The 17,110-nt window shown below is 41.3% G+C and overlaps 1 protein-coding gene across 3 annotated transcripts in view; it reads right to left on the bottom strand.

Annotated features, from left to right (window-relative positions):
• Positions 1 to 17,041, bottom strand: part of KIAA1210 (KIAA1210 ortholog) — a 64,977-nt gene extending 47,936 nt beyond the window's left edge. Inside the window, exons 1-2 of one of the 3 annotated variants that reach the window (XM_032996106.2) lie at positions 16,795 to 17,041; positions 16,475 to 16,666 (exon numbers count right to left, since the gene is read on the bottom strand). The gene's annotated coding sequence lies outside the window, so the exon portion shown is untranslated. Of the gene's footprint in view, positions 1 to 10,443; positions 10,700 to 11,664; positions 11,685 to 16,474 lie in introns of those variants that run through there. The other 2 variants (XM_042807070.1, XM_032996105.2) reach the window with 2 other exon arrangements.
• Positions 17,042 to 17,110: the final 69 nt, after the last annotated feature.

Below are 17,110 nucleotides of genomic sequence, written 5' to 3'. Positions count from 1 at the left end.
GTGGCACCGGCAACGATGAAGAGGTAGCTGCAGAGCTCCTGGCACCTGGTAAATTCCCAACAAGTTTCTTAATTTCTCCAAAGGGAATGAGGGAGGCAAGTCTGAGCAAGGCCCAGCAATCCAACCATTGAGAAATGCTTGCAAGAAAATATAGCTTCTAAAATCAGCATGCTGCTTGTTTCACAGGCACTTTCACCTGTGTCATTGCAAAAAAAGGCCTCTTCAACGTAAGCAACCAACAGCAACTAGTAATCCAATGGGGGAAACTCAAGTGAGCTAAAAAACACTGGCATGTTTCCACAGTCACTTCCTACACTTACACGCGTACACAGGGTACATGCCAGCAGCCAGACAGCAGAGGTGTTAGGAGCTACACACAACACCAGCAACTCAAAATATGTTTTGTGTCCAACAGATCTACTGCTTTTCTTGCAGCCACTTGCAACTAGATCTCCAGGGGCTAATGATGTCCTTGCCTTCCTGGACCTCCAATAGAGATGGACACTTCACAAAATGCCCATTCAAAGCTGGCTTGCATGCAATCAGGACACATACACAGTGCAAAGTAGCAGGAATGGACCAGATGTCACACAGTTAGGAAATGCCATGATTCACAAACTGTGTTTAAACATGGGTGTTTGATTTATATTTTTTTAATTTATTTTCAGAAAAGGACAAAAGTTTCATGTGAATTTTTCACCAAACAAATGTAGGGGTTGGAGTAAAAATCCTACAGCAAACTGATAGACCATAGCATTTCAGATTTCCCATATATTCTGGTGTCTCTGAACTGACTTCTTGTTAACAAGGCAGACTTTGGTCTCTCATTTTCAGCCTTCAGCCTCTACTAAAATCCAGTCTACTCCCCTCTCTCATAGACACTGTAACAAAGTCACGTTTGACTGCATTCCTCTGGTAAATTTTGCTGTTGTGAAAAACACAGTGTCTATCATGTAAGAATTCACTGAAGAAGGTTTGCAGCTCCCCCTATCACAACTGCAATGGGGTGAGCAGTCATATACCGATCTACATGCACTTGGATTTTATATAATGAAGATTCTGTGTATTTTTCACATGTAAGTTGCATTTGTACCCCTAGCAACATCCTGCACTTTTCAATTATTTTGCCTCTCTCCACCTTTCCCAGCTACTGTCAGCCTGAGCACCACGTGCCTTCCTGCATCCCATGTTGCAGTTGAAGCCATGCAGCTGCACTGACCCTCCCCTTCTTTTAGGGCAGGACTGCATACCCTCAAACAACTGGCATTGTCTATTCACTGGTTTAACTCTGAAAAAGTAATCCTGTCAGTGTCTGGACATCAAATAAGGTATTTGGGGCAAATCCAGCAGAATTCAAGTCTAGCTTCCAGTTCTCGTGCCTTTATCACTGAGCAATGAAACCTTGGTTAATTGAGATCTTTCAAACTAGATTTTATGCTACACTTGATCTTGCCCAAGTATTTACAAAATGTGCTGTTCCAGATGAACTGTATGTGAAACACTCCTTCCATTGCAACCTGGAATAAACCCTGCACAGAAATCTAACCATAACACTGCAAGTCACTCTTCCTGTACCACAATTCTCTTTGCATTTGGCACGTGGATTGTTTACCTGTGTGCTAACAGAAATGTGACTCTCAGGAAACACTTTCCTGAAGCAGAAATTGATTTAATTTTATTGCAAGGCAGATTTCCCAGGCTGGAAAATGGCCCTGGCTCACAAATTTTCAGTGAAAACTCTTCAATAGTAAAGAAACGAATATGCATCACTGTTAAAAGCTACAATATCAGAACTTTAAACAAACAAGGTTGGAATCAAACACTGTACTTTGCAAGACAGAAATCCTCGTCTCCACTTCTTTGTTTTCTGCAGAGTGTATACATCCATCTGCAATTAGCATCAGGAGGAAAATGAGGGTCAAAGCCTATCTCTGCAACTGGAAATAGAGAGTACAGTCAGGAGCCTCTTACTATGCACTGTATCATCTTGGTTTTTATGCATATAAGCCTGAAGAATTTGCCATGATACTTACTCTGGAGTCTAATTACTGTATGTTGCTCTTATTATGCCTATTTTTACACTCTGTGTACAATGTGTGGGATTTGGAGGATTTTTCTTGTTATTATTCCCTGTTAGAGGACTTCCTGCAAGCTCCTTCAATAAAAAGAATATTTCAAAGAAAGCAGCAATACATATAATCTATTTGATTCCAGTGTTTGGTAATTCTGAGTCTGAATTGTTTCTTGTAGTTTATCAGAGACACACTGTCTTCACCTCTGAGGAAGGAGTGAAGATAAACTTTGGTATGGGGTACACAGTCCATTACTGAATTCTAAAATAGGTTCAAAAAGATATTGATATGCTAAATATGTCCTTTGTGTCCCAACAGACAAATGTGAACTCTTCCTGGATTACCTGGAGATGAAGGTCAGGTAACATGTCATTGAAAAGGTAATTTCCCCTAGATTTGCAACAGGATCACAGATGCAACCTCAGACTTCAGTGTCAGAAAATATCAACTGCCAAACAAATAATGCAGATAAAGAGACAGAAGTGTTTGTTCGACATTTTACAAATCTACAATGATTGATTTGCATATAAAAATGCCATTTATTTATACAGAAAGTAATAGCATCCCTGCATACATGGGCAATATAGCCAGGATGTGATGGCTCTCACGTACCTGCTTTTTTCACCTAAGATCATAAATCTAAAATCTAAGATTTTAATGAGTCTGAATGAAAAGCAGATTCTTTTTGACACAGTGGAAGAGCTTGGTATTTCCTGTGTAAATACTAGCACGGTCAATATTTTATATACTGGGAAACTGTGGTTCTTTTGTCTAAGGGGGGGTAGAGCAGACGCTGAAGAAAGGAGCTCTATTTCTACACATTCTGACTTAAGCAAATACCATGTTAAAAAATATTAAGTTCCAACAACACTGAGAAGTTTTCCTTCTCAGTGTCCAGGCAGACACCCATATACAAGACCATCTGGAAAGAAATGTAAGAACACAGTATGTAGGTACAGGAACATGGACCAGTGCCTAGTCTAGATGTTGAACATCAGAGGTAACAGTTACTGAGTCTAAACAAATATCCTGAGACGATGTGAATAATGAACTGAGTTTTCTACACCCCATTCTTCCCAAATTCCCCCTAGGGATAGATCCAGTCAATGTCCTTGCAACACTCGCCAAGCTCCCTTGGAGACAGATCAGACTGACATTGCCACTAATGCTTGTGCTGTGAATAGCAAACAATTTTAATGACTTCCCATGTATATTAGTTTTGCACTAATGTAGGCCTACCCCTTCAACAGAATTACTCCTGATTTGTTTGTACAGGTATAAGCAAGAGGAGAACCAGAGACTCACACATCTGGAATAATATTCCTAACACCATCAACATCCTGAATTTCAACTGTGACTGAAATAAAAATTCAAAAGTGAAGGTCATTTCTGATACCATCTCACTGGCTGTTGACTGAAGTAATAATACGGGAAATCACAGAAGCTAAGCTCTGGGGAAAAGGCTGTCTGACTCCAGTGCCTGCAAACACAAGACTAAAGATAAAGTGACCATTAACCTTCAGAGAAGGGCAGTGAGGTCCCAGAATGTCCTGCCTGCAGGCTTTATTGCTCCAAGGGGAAATGAACAGAAAAATAAAAGTCAAAACTGCATACTCTTGACATTTAACTCAAATTAGGAGGCAGTGGTACCACTGCACTCTCTTTGTTAGCTTTTCTCTGTACAAAGGCACAAATACATTACCTGGTTCATTCTACAAACTGCAAAATAAGTAGAAAGTATTGAGTAATAAGAAATTTACTCCTCCTACTAGATATCTGCAAGATTAATCACAAACACTAGACCCGTGTCCCTCTGCACAGAATATAGTATTACTCCATACTGGAGATACTGCTGGGAGAACTGAGGCAGAGTGAATCAGCGACTGTTTCAGAATCCATAAACTGTAACTGAAGCCAGAGTTCCTGGTGCCTGGAACTGCATTTTAGAGTATTTTCTCATCCTCCTTTGCTCAATAAGGACAGCCAGAAAGACCCTACAAGAATAAGCATGCTATAAATACCCAAGATAACTTTAAATTCACTAGCCAGCCTTCAGCCGTGGGAACTCTTACAGGATCACTGGCATCAAAATGCTGAGTTAAACTAGAAATCAATGACTGCACTCCATGATTTGGCCTAGCCTGTCCATAATTTTAGAATCATCACATAATAAAAAATACCTTATACTGAGCCAATTTCACCAGAACAGAACCACAGCACAGCAGAGTCCTTACACAGCAGCCTAACCCATTACTCAGATTCAAGTTCTGGGAATCTTTAAATATCCCAGTGTGTTCCCAGTTGTCTCTTAAATATGCTGGAGCTGTTCCCACCGTAATGGGAAGGGAAAATATCTAATAAATATCAAGAGGCAGGAAATAAGCTAATTGCACAAGAATTTTACCTAAAATTGTTGAATAAACTACAGTTCTGTGTCAGTAAGTCACATAATCACATGCTTAAAGTGATCTCTGCTTGGTCCTTCCCATTTCAAACAGTCCAACCACAGAGCTGGGCATACACTTAAGAAATGCACTGAGCTGATGATTCTATCATCCCAGGATCAGAGGTATCTGAAAAAGATACCTGAAACCCATTGCTTACTGTCTTTTTGCTTTACCATGGAGATCAGGAGGTAGCTACAGCTTTCCTAGGATAAATGCCACTTTCAGCCTCACCACTCCAGCCCCTATTGCTAACCTTTAAACAGAACAGACTTGAGATCCACTGGTACTGGCTTCAGATATTGAATCTTTGCTACTAAGCTGTTCCTTCCATCTAGGTAGCTTCCATACAGTGAAATACCAGCCAACGCTGCAGGTCTGAACAGGAAGGGGAGCAGTTGCCACCATGCAGCTGAAAAAGTCACCTACCCTTTCTACAGGTTTTATTAGCACCTGTACAAGAACACGAACTCGGATCCTCTCATGAAACAGCTCCTTTGGATATTACATAGAAGCTAATATAACTATCTGGAATGGTACTAATTGAGTCCTCAAAGGACTCGATATATTGCCTGGAGATAAGCTGGTGTGAAGTCTAAAGAATAGCTATGCTTGTTCTGCACTCAGAGAGCTCCCTTTGGTCATGAAAATACTAAGCAAGCCCTCCATCTACTGAGGAGTATTTATACAAAATGTGTGTAAGCCTAGAGAACATTTAAAAACAACTGAGGGTTGATGAGCTAAGTTACAAGATGGATTTGCACTGCCTTCTTGATTACTCAATACCTATATATTGTAATATTTTCTCACTGTGAATTACATTTAGTATTTCACAAAGGCAACTGCAACCAAGTGGAAATGCTAAATGCTAATAAGGCTTCTGGATCTTCTTCCTAGTTTGAGCAAAGTTTTCTCACCATGAATTCATAAGCACTGGTCATCAGTAAAAATGGTATTAGTGGTGATATGATTAAGCTATTATTTTCATCAGAACCAGTTACAAAACCAGCAAATATGTTATCTCTGAAGAGTCCCACACACACTCCATATGTCCCATACACACTACTTCAACCGAAGTGAAAACCTGTTCAAAACCTGAAATATTTTTCCTTTGGAGGAATGAGGGTGCAGGATTGTGCTAATGCTGTGTAATGTACAGAAGAATAAAATCTAAGTTACATCCTATGACTGTTTTTATCCCTCTTGTAACTGCAGAATGAAGAGCAGTAGCAATGGCCATAATTTGAGGACCAGCAGAGCAGAAGAAATGTGATCACCGGAATGAGAGCATGTAAATTGCTTGTATTCCTTTTTTTCCTCTAATCCAATCCACAAAAGTTGTGGTGGTATTGTTTATAACATAGTTTCTTCATACTCTTCACAATAATAATGGCTGGTTTGCTCGGGTTTTTTCCTCTTTCCTCTGCTTTTACACTGCTTTTCATTAAAAAGATAATATAAAACCTTTTGCATAGCCTAGAAGCTTGACAACTAAAGCAAAAATTTCTGAGATAAACGATAGCCTTTCCTTGACTCAGATGTCTTGCTTTAAGCTGAATTATTGTAAGAACCTTAATATTTTAATGTATTTTCTTGTACAATAAGATGCCATTTTTAATTATTGCAGAACGCACAGCTTTAGGAGTTTAACTCTCATTAAACCCACTCTTCAGTCAGCACAGTAGAAACAGAGTGATAATATATGAAAGACAGATCAAAAAAAAAAGAAAATAAGGATTAAAAAAATAAATGCTTGAAGTAGTACACACTGGTAGTTAACAAAAGGTATATAAACAGCCTAATGTTCTTCTGCTCACTGTATAGCTCTTGAACTCTTAAGAACACACAAACATGTTGCATTGTGGTTTTGAAATTTAATGTGGAATAGCTGCACGCTACATCTCTTTCAAAGGACAAAAATCTTTAAAAATCTAAAGCTTCACACATCTGTAAATAAGGTCTTTCTTAATATATCTGCAAAGAAAGAACAAAGCATTTTTCAAAGAACTTTCATTAGTATTGTACACAGGGCAATTCTGAAATGGCATCTCCAGCTGAGTTTACTCTCCTAATGCACATGAGGTTTTCTGTGCCCCATTCTCTATAACATTGTGTTGACATCTCCCTTTTTTTAAACTAAGACTTAAAGAATCAATTATACAAATCCATATGCTCCCAATGAGGTGTTAAATCATTTGCTGGCAGACTCGAATATAACATATAGTTGAAAAAGCAACAAAATCAAGAAAGCACCATTCATACACACTCCCTGGTTGCTCGTAGCAAGTTCCTGGGTAATTATACTACAGGTCTACAGTTTAATTTATAGATAAAACCTTGGACCATTTCTCAAATGTCAAGTTATCCATATAGCCCGCCTCCCCTGCTTTCTTCCCCTCACCCTTTCACTTCTTCCTACCACGATAATGAAAAGTATCTCATAAAAAAAAAGGTAAATTCAGGAGAACTCAGAAATCCTGACACTGCTTTGGAAAAAAATAGGATGAGAGAATGTGCCTTCTCTAAACCTTGCCCCTCCTGTCATTACCACTGCTTAGGAATATACAAATAGTTTCTTGAACCATAGGTATAAAATTTAACCCAACACTGCAAGGCAGAGCCTTAGACCCGCGTTATCTGGCTGCAGCCATGTGCAAGTCAGCAACAGGCCTGAGAGAAGATGCTGGTTTGCCAGATACCATGATCCAGAGAAAGACAAATGTCCCCAGATCGCATGGCAAGGGCTGCGGCTCCAACTCTCCTAAGCTAGGAATCTTAAATAAATAAATGTATGTCTTGGCACTCAAAAGGGCAAAGACTGTCAAAGAACCAGCCAAATTACAGCAGCATTAACCCCCTATGTGCTGGCATGTGTCCTTCCTGTGTGTATACTAATGGAATACAAAAATGGTCTCGTAAAGTATAAACTGGAAGAAAGAAGAGAACACACCTGACTGCAAACTACCGTAATATTTTCTGGCAAATTTTAGCAATAATATTTAATAGACTTCTATGAATGATGGCAGCCTCTTCTTAGTAGTAAATATCAGTTAAATTTAAGAAATGCATATTCAGCAGAAAGAAGAAAGGGCTGGAACAGCAGATGAGAAGCCAAAGAATGGCAGTGACAGCAGGATAGACTGTGTTACTCCTTGACATACCATTTTGCTGAGGTTAGCACTAACCTCCGTTTGCTCCCACAGGCTTTTAAGTAGTAATTTAAAATGAAGCTGTGAAATAAGATCCTTATTATTTCCTACTAAGAGCCTAGAGTAGTGCAGCCACCCCAAATTCATCGAAACTATGAAATGGCTTAAACAAGCAGGTGTATTGGAAATAGTATTTGGTGCGTTCTTCATTTTCAGTCTCTGAATCATTAAAGATTCTGCTTGCAAGCTTTGTGGCCAAGTATGTATTTTGGCAGTTTTGCCTGGTTTTGGTTGGTCAGAAGAATGTTCAGTCTCTTGCATGATTGCTTGGCTGTGCAAGCTATGACCTGATGAGATCTCATGAGATTTATGGGGGAGAACTGCAATAGTCAGCAGGAGTGAGGGAGGATAGTAGTTAAAATGATCCTCGTTAATAACATCAGCTGCAAATCTGTGTCTGCTGCTCGCCAAAGAGGTGATTTCAAGTTCTAACCTGTAGCACTCCTTCCATTGCACATAAAAGCTGTCAACCAAAGATATGGAGATAAACATCTCCAGATGGAGAAAAATCTATTTGGCTTTATGCTTAAACTACAAAGTAGATTGACCTCAAACAGACAGAAGAACTGGCATAGAAATTCATCTGAGGGAACAATGAGGGTACAGGACTGCGTTTCCACTAAAACCAATGTCAAGTAACAAAACCTCATGCAATGTGTTTGCATTCATTTAGAAAAAAATGATGACATTCAAACAGCATTTATGCTTGTGGCATTGGCATTCCTTTTGAAAGCTATTTTAAACTTTAAGAGGATGTATATGTATCTGTGTATGCATGACTCAACATGACACTGGTGGCATTCCAATAAAGTCAAGCCACCAATTCTGGAGTTTGAGCCATATCCAGAGTTCATTAAAATCAATGACAGTCATTCCACTGAACTCAACTCTTCCTATAACAACCTAGGCTTGCAGCCTGATGTACAACAGCGACTACAGTCACGCTGCTTTGTCCCCCATTTGACCTACTGCACAGCTTGATGTTTATGTTACATAACTAAAGATATTGAGACCAACCACACCATGTATACTGTCCACAGTACAAACATAAGGATTACTGAAAATCCTCAGTAAAAAATAAATAAAATCAACTCCCCAGTTTGCTAAACCAACGTGTACCTTCTTTTCATTTATATAGAGTTCATATAAATAAATAAATAAGAATCTGTAACACACTTCAACAGTATCAGATACAGCAAGCATTCTGGTCAAAGTTGTAGTGGATTTTAGCAGAGATTAAGCAGTAACAATTAAAGATTTGTTTGTTGGTATTAAACAGACTCTCTCCCACCTACACAATGTATTGTTCACAGAGTGCCCATTTTCACATCTGTTCAAAACTGAATAACATCTTAGCCCTTCTCTTAATGCTTAAGCATGATCCCAGAATTTGCACTTGCAGCTAGTGCCTTCTTGTGAAATAGTCTAAGTAGCCACTGATCTCTAAATAAATTTATTTAGAATCTAAATAAATAGGCCTGTACTAAACAGGTCTTTGGACCACGTACAATTTCTTCTTTGACTGTCATACAACTTCATCTGGTAAAAGAAAACCTAGCTGTGCATTTGTCTGCAGCAAATTCTCTGACTGGTAAATTAAGACACATTTCAAGTGGAGACAAATATTAATTTTGAAACAGAAACCAATGCCAGCAAAACTTCTTAAGTCTTAAATCTTAACTTTTGCTGGTTAAGTCTGCACTTACTGGCTCCGGGAAGACTAAAAAGAAGTCTAAAAGGGGATATGCTTCCCAAACGTCTGAATACAGCCAAAAATCTGTGCTGTGGGTTCCAAACGACAAACAGTTTCGAGTCATCAAAACTGCACTGGGTACATCTCCATCCTTGTGGTCACCGGAATCTGTGACATTTTCAGAAAACTTCCATCAAATCTTTCATGGAAACACAAGCAAACAATTTAAGTGGAAAAGTCTTCCAACTCACAATGATCTAAAAAAACAGAGGAGTTTACTTTTGGTTCACAAAACATCTAAGTAACTTGGTTTTGCATAGTAGAAGAAGCATTTGTATACATACATAATAACATAAATCTATATATATACTAAACTTGAGTCATTCGTAAAGTCCAAGGTAAGAAAAAGTGCTTTGCACTTTCTTATACTATAGTGAGTAAGATCTGAGTCAACTTTGAATTTTGCCGATATGGACCCAAATTCTCTGTTGGGCTGAACAGTTCTGCAATCCCTGCAAACCTCACAGCCCACCTGTGCAACCAGGCTGCATTTTTTTATGACTATGTAGGAGCTCAGTCTGCAGAACTGTAACTGTGTTGATATTGTGATAAATCTTCTACTGACATTCTTTAGAAACAGATGAACAATTTCACTAAGTCAATGTAATTTTTCAGGCACAATATTCTTCAGGAATTGACTTGAAGCACTAGCAATGTACTGGTCTGTACATTACATAGCTAGAACTATAAACACCAATCAAACAGTGAAAAAGTGATTCCATGCCCATGAAATCAGTGGATTAATTTTTCATTGTATTTGTTTTATAACAGCAAGACAAATATATATTTGCATTTCTCACCTTATAATACATCTGCAAAGGTACTAGAGTCCTAATTATCATTTATTATATTGTGTGAAAGAAAAAGAAATAGGAAACTCAAATTAATGAAGCTGCAAATAAAAGATAATGCCACCAAACCTCTCTTTCTGTTTTAAAGGTTTCTAGCAGTATACTTCAAGTTACCTGTAATTTCCTTTAGTTTCCACCAAGTATCAGAAGAATAACTCAATGTGTAAAAGTGACTGAGATCCCAAGCAGCTCAGAATACGTGTACTAGGCTACCTCCTTCCAGCTCGCCAATCTGCTACACCCGGTCTGAAATGAATAAAATCCCATCCAAATCTGCATCAGACAAGCTCTGACGATTGTGTGGGTCTAGGCAGAGGAGTCCACTCACAGAGATCTCCGTAGGATGTGGTGCAAGGACACAGCACAACAGCTGGAAGGGGAAAGGGACATTTCGAATGACATTTCCAAGAAAGCAGTTGGACTAGACTATGGAAAAGATCAGAGGTGGTTCACTGGGATTCTCGGATACTACGTGCTCATGCCCTGACTGCAGCTTGATACCTTGATGAAAGCACTTGCCTTTGCATGAGCCAATCCTACTTGCATAAGGATAGTTATCACTGGAAATCCATCAGTCATTATGTGGTTAAGGCTTTACTCCTGCATACAGTTGTTTGTGAGATCCAGGTTTTAAGCTATGGAATGTATCAGCAAAATAATGACAGAAATGACACAGAGGGTGTCTTTCCATTCTACTACAGGTTATGGATCTGATCTGCTCCCTTTCCAAGACCCTACTACTTCTCTCACGCCACCGCTGCATACTCGCTCTGAGATCGCACGGGTTCTCCCAGTCCCCAGCACCCCTGTTCAGCCTTCACACCTGGGAGACAGCCAGCAATTCCACTAAGTGCAAGAGACAAAATAAAGTCCAGCTCGTATTAATAACCGTGACTACTCCAGCTAACTAACGTAGGTTAAAAAAGCGGTTTTAGGGCATAAAACGTAGAGCAGTGGCACTGAAAGACTGCGAGTCTGCAAGTGAGGGATGAGGATGCCAGCCCAGCCCGCCGGACCCCACGCTCGCAGTAGGCAGCCGGCAGGCAGCAGCCGGTGCATAATGCACTCGAACAAAGGGTGCGCCGCGGCGAGCTCACGCCGCCGAACGCCCCTCAGCGTCACCCCACGCCGGCGGGTTTCGCGTGTGCGAAGAGCGGCCCGAGCGGCGCTCACCGGCACGGCACGGCACGGCACGGCCCCGCTCCGCCGCTGCGGCGGGGCAGGGAGGGCGGGCGGGAGCGCTCCCCGCGCCGGGCCGGGGCCGTTCCCCCTCCCGGTTACCGCCTGACCCCGTCCCGTTCCCCGTTCCGCTCCCCCCCGGCCACCGCCACTCACCGGCCGCTGCCCGAGCGCCCTCGCGCCGCTCCGCTCCCGCCGCGCGCCCCGCCCAACGGCACCCAGCGCGCGCCCCCGGGCACCGGGTCTCGTGCACCGTGTCAGCGCCGGGTGTGGCTGGGGGGGGGGGGGGGGGCGGGGAGTTGTCCCTCGTGGGAGCACGGCACAGACAAGCGCGAAGGGCCGGGGCAGGGTTAGCTAAGATGGAGGGGGTTGTCACTGGAGGAGTTGTGGCTCTTTCTCTCGCCTGGGCGGGGTGGCGGAGCCTGAGCTACCTCCTGGGCTTCCCCGCCGGTTCGGTGTCCGGGGCAGCTACCGGACTGGGGCCGGGGAGACCTGAAATGGTTCGGCGGTGTCGGGCGAGCCGGTGGCGTGGAGGTAGCGGCGGGTCTGTGGCCTGGCTCCTGAGATGCGTGGGAAAAAAAGTTCTGCTTGACCCAAGATGTCTGCATTCAGCACATTGCCTAGAGGGCTTGGGGCACGGTGCGGGGCAACTTCTCAGCATCCTCAGTTTGCATAACATCTCGGGCTGCCGGGTGACTCTGAGGGTCTGAATGATTTTCCCACTGGCTACATAACGAGAACAGCTGGAAATGTGTCAGGCTGGGAAATTAACGGAGTGCTTCATTAGCATGTTGAAAACTGGATTCTACTGGATCACTACTTCGCAATCTAAGTTTGTGTCAAAACAAGCATGACTGAACTGGTTTCAACTGTTCAATAAAATCAGAAATCCAAAGATAAAAGGAACCATTTGTGGAACAGACAGAAATTTGGCTCACACCTGGAAGTGTGTCTAATCTGACTAGACACCTAGATAATTTTGGAAGAAAAAACAAGTGATACTCCTTCTACATGTCTGTCTTCCTACTGCGGCTTTCTTTTTACTCAGTCACCCCCATCTTGTCTGTGCTGCTTTGGATTTGACCACCTAACTAATGCAGACCAAAGAACGACAGCAAAAGCCCTCTTTGTTATCAGCTAGGGTGTTAGAAGCAGATTTCAGCTAAACAAACTGAGATGAGAATCCATGCCTATCTTGTTGCATTTCTGCAAATTAAGTGTTGCAAGGCTACAGCTACAAAACTCTACCATCCTAGTTTATTGATACCGCCTTGCTTTTAACCTTTAAATCTATCAACACTGAAGTTGGTTGTCAATTCACACCGAAGCACTGACCTGCTCTGTAGCAGACATAGCACTCCATCATAGTGGCAGAAAAATATCAGGCCCTACTTCAGCGATATAGAGACACAAGTGAAGACAGCTCATGCATTCCAAAATGCAAAGTGAATGTCTCCAGTGTATGTAAGTAAAAACTGGTCCTTGTGAAGAACACATGTACATGCAATAGATACCATTTCCCTACTTGACACTAACAGAGCAGAGATAACATCTCCTACTCCCACTAACAGCACTACTGATTTAACTTAATCTGTGAATGCACCAAGTTTCCTTCATGTCATCCACTTATTTTTGATATATAAAACTCTCCTGGCTCATCAGACCTGTAAGCAAATCCAAGAAGTTATTGTCAGGAAGTCAGGGATTTGATTTACTCTCAGTGTCAATCAGTGTGCTTTCTAGGGATACTGAGAGTGTTACATTGCAAGAATTACATGCAGACTTACGTGTTGTTTTTTTTTTCCCCTTGTCTCTTCCAGAAGTATCTACAGCTTGTCCAGATTGTTTTTGACATCTGCTGCCTTTCAAAAAAGGAGCCCATACTGAGAATTCACACACGGATTTTCATCTATAGTTAAAAGACATCTCCAAAACTTCCTAGTGTAGCTGCTGTACATACTGACCAAGCAAGCTTTCTTGTCACAGGGACTGTCAGCCCTGTGTTGGCATGACTGAATTGAAAACCACAGTCCTGGCAGCCTAAAAGACAAGCAAGCAAGGGGGAAGATGAGGCTGGGGGGTGAGGGGGGGAAGATTTTAGTCACAAGCTCATATCGGTATGTTTCTGAGGAAAGCAATTATCCAGCATGAGCAAGCTCTGCCTTTCCAACCCCCCTCTCTGACACATTTTCTAAAACTTGATAAAAATTCCCATCTGGAGCCATTTTATGCTGCAGATGTTTACACATATATCTCCAGGAATGACTGGATCTTGATACCCTTTAGCATAGTGTCATCTTCACATGGCAAGGTTCTTGAACTTAGCTGGAAAGTCAGAAGGTGCAATTAAAAAATAAACAGAAATGTGATGGAGATGGAAATAAAAGCTGAAAAAAAAGAGGTCCAGCAGAAAGATGGTCTATGCTTTGGATCTGAGGACTAGTTGTAATTCGGATTAGTCCTAGGTCAGGTGCCTGCTCTGCACCTGGAACAGATCCACCGTAACAACAGATTAGCATAATGCCTGCTGCTAGCCTTAGGAGTACATTTGACTCACTGGACCTCTGCATTTTAGGGAGGGGTTCCGTTTTCTTGGCATAGATAGGCACTAGTCAGTAAAAGAAGAGTGAGATTACAGCATCTCATCATTCCTTTCTTTTTCTTTGCTAGTAAATTAAATTATTACCAGGAGGGAAAAAAAAAAAAAAAAAAAAAAAAGAGGGAGAATACCCATATTACTATATTACACCAGCTGTGAGAAACAGGCAGGTGTGATAGGGCTTGCCTACATAAATGTATTAGATGGTCTCAGATAATATGTTGTCTCTCTTTAGTCAGCTTGAATTCTTTGTGTCCTTGTAAGGCACATTTAATCTTGCTTTTTAGTTTCTTTACTTAGAGAAGTCTACAGATTGCAAGAGACCATTGGACCACAAAGCAAAGACTTCTCTCCGTGGCTGCTACTTGATGTTACAAGCTTTTTGTAAAGCTATTCTATGGTACGTTACTGAAGTCTCTTAAATTCTCAGGTGCCAGTGGTTTTATTTATTACCAGTTCTCAGTAAGCCCAAAGACTAAGATACCTCATCTCTACTTCAGAAACACTGGGTCCTTGCAGGTCAAATGAAAGCCAGCAATAGTTCCAGGTGTCCAGCAGCTCTGGGAATCTGCTCACAAGTCAAATTAGGCATCAGTATCTTTGTAAACTTCTGAAAACTTTCTTGCAGTCATAGTTTGAATTAAAATTGTCAATCAGGTAAGTTAGGGAAAAGAATTCCTGTGGAGGGCTTCCAAAGGAACAATGAGAGAGAGAATGTGAGGACCAAAACCAGCTTGGCAACAGTGGTCCCCATGTACTTGGCCAAAGTAAGACGTATTATGGGAAACCTAGGGAAGACACACTTTGCTTAGAAGCATTAAATATGCTCTAAAAGATTCATTAAATCTACCAGACAAGTTCCAAAGTGGAAATAGAGCAATAAGAAGAATGCTGAGGTGTAGTAGAGCTAATTTTGCTTCATCTCCAACAGATTCATGCTGGTTATCAAAAAACCAAGTAGGAATATTTTAAAGCTGTCTTAACTACTCTGATTTCCAAGGATATGAAAGTTATCTGAGTTCTAATGTTTTCTTCAGTTAATAAGAAGAGAACAGTATATTAGAATTGCTGTATCAACCCATCTCATAGATGTTGTTAACAGAATAGTTTCAAGGAGGAAACTATTGTTGTCTATAGAATGGAGAAGAAAACCTGTGTGGGAGCATAGCTAATGCCTGTGGTATTTAACTGGAGCTGGGGCCAACTCTGTTCTGGCTAGAACCTCAGTTCCATTTAAAAGAATTGCCAAGTAAGCTTGCTAGTGAGAAATGTATGACAACGGGCTCATTAATGTAGATGTATCATAATTTTCTTTATGTCCATTTATTTCTAAATATTTCTTCTTATTTTTTTCTTAAGTTGCATTCTGAGGCATATGAATATTTGTTGATATTCAAAAATATCAAAATATTACTGCAAGGTAAAAAAAGAGCTTGAAGTTGGGCAACTGTAACTTGCAGTACCAGTGCTTGTATGGCAGATAACTTGAGATTCTATCAATCTTGGCAATGTTCCTGTCCTCTCTTTATCTAAGAATGAACTGTTCTTGGATGGTTTCTCTAGGGCACCAGGCATAAACAGAGCTGCTTTTTCTCTCCCTTCAGCGTCTGGTTCATGGTCAAATTCAGGGTTGGGATTGTTTCAGGGTGTGGGGTTTCTCCTCTCTCTTGAGCAAAACATATTGTAAAAAATTAAAGAAAAATCTCCCTCCAAATTTCTCGGTTTTTTCTACATCTATTCCTCTAACATGTAATATCAACACAATGAAGTATGATAGTGTCATATCTACACTGAAAAGATTTAACTGTCATCTAGGCAATACAGCTCCTAATTTGAATAATTCTAAAGTTTCAGAGATTTATCTAGTATCCTAAATAGGTTCAAAACGCACACCCACATGATTACCAAATACAAATCCCAGTCATCAGATCAATGAAACAATGATTTTTTTTCAAGTTACACAGCAGGTGGAAGCAAAAGTCAACGTATACCACAAAAGGACAGACCAAGGTCCAAGGGAGCTTCCCAAATCAGACAGCAGGTGGAACCAAACACCCGACCTTGCAAGAGCCAACATGCTTAAACACCCTCGTACTGAGAGGTCTTGAATGTATTCCAAAAAGCAAAACTCCTTATCAGTAGCCCTGGTGGCCCACAGGGTTAAAATATTCCTAACACTGAGAATTAGAAAGTAAATTAAATGCACTGGTTTCGATTTTATTTAACTAAATGTCTCAATGATACCTTCAGTAAAATGGCCTTCATTCACTGAAGCAATGATATGAAGCACCTGCCAAGCTGCAATGCAAGATCGAGGTTAGCACACTGCCTTTCTTCTCCATGTGCACCCTGAGCGATATTACTTACTTGTGTAGACAGAATGATGATATTCTGACCAGGCATTGGTTTGCATTCTTTTTGAAGGATGTTGAGGAGACAATTTGCAGAGACAACTCAGACCCAAAACATGACTTCTGCTTTCTCACACCTGATACCAAGGAGCAGATGACACCAATAGTACTCAGCTGTGTTCAGGGCTCCAGTTGCTCCATGTGAACACTGTACCAAGTAGATGCACCAAGTTAGTACTTCCTTCATCTTAAGTTTTACTTCACCAAAATTTCCACTGAAAAGAAGTCTGAATGAAGAAGCCCATGACTGAAGACTTATTCATGTTCTAATAGTACCTTGCAGTTGCTCCTTCTGTGATTTTTGGGGACCGGGGGATGTTACTTGAATGGGGAAAAAAACAGAGGTCTGGCAATTTCCTCCCTTTTCTCCTGCTTTGAGTTTGGCACGATCACTAGTAAGTACTTCGACAAGAAGGCCGCTCGGTCAGGAAAGTGAAGATGCGCCCTCACACAGCAGGAGCGAGTGCAGGGAAGGGACCGGCTGGCTCCCAGCAGGCCGGCGCAGCAGCTTGGACACGGGTCTAACTCAACTCCGAGGTTAATTTTGCCAAAATCTCTGCGGAACCGCGTGCCACAGAGCTGCTGCTGCCGC

The sequence above is a fragment of the Tyto alba genome, unplaced genomic scaffold, assembly GCF_018691265.1.
Source record: "Tyto alba isolate M040663 unplaced genomic scaffold, T.alba_DEE_v4.0 Super-Scaffold_5, whole genome shotgun sequence".
Classification (NCBI taxonomy): domain Eukaryota; kingdom Metazoa; phylum Chordata; class Aves; order Strigiformes; family Tytonidae; genus Tyto; species Tyto alba.
The sequence above is the reverse complement of the archived record's forward strand: the minus strand, read 5'-3'. Positions and strand labels throughout refer to the sequence as shown.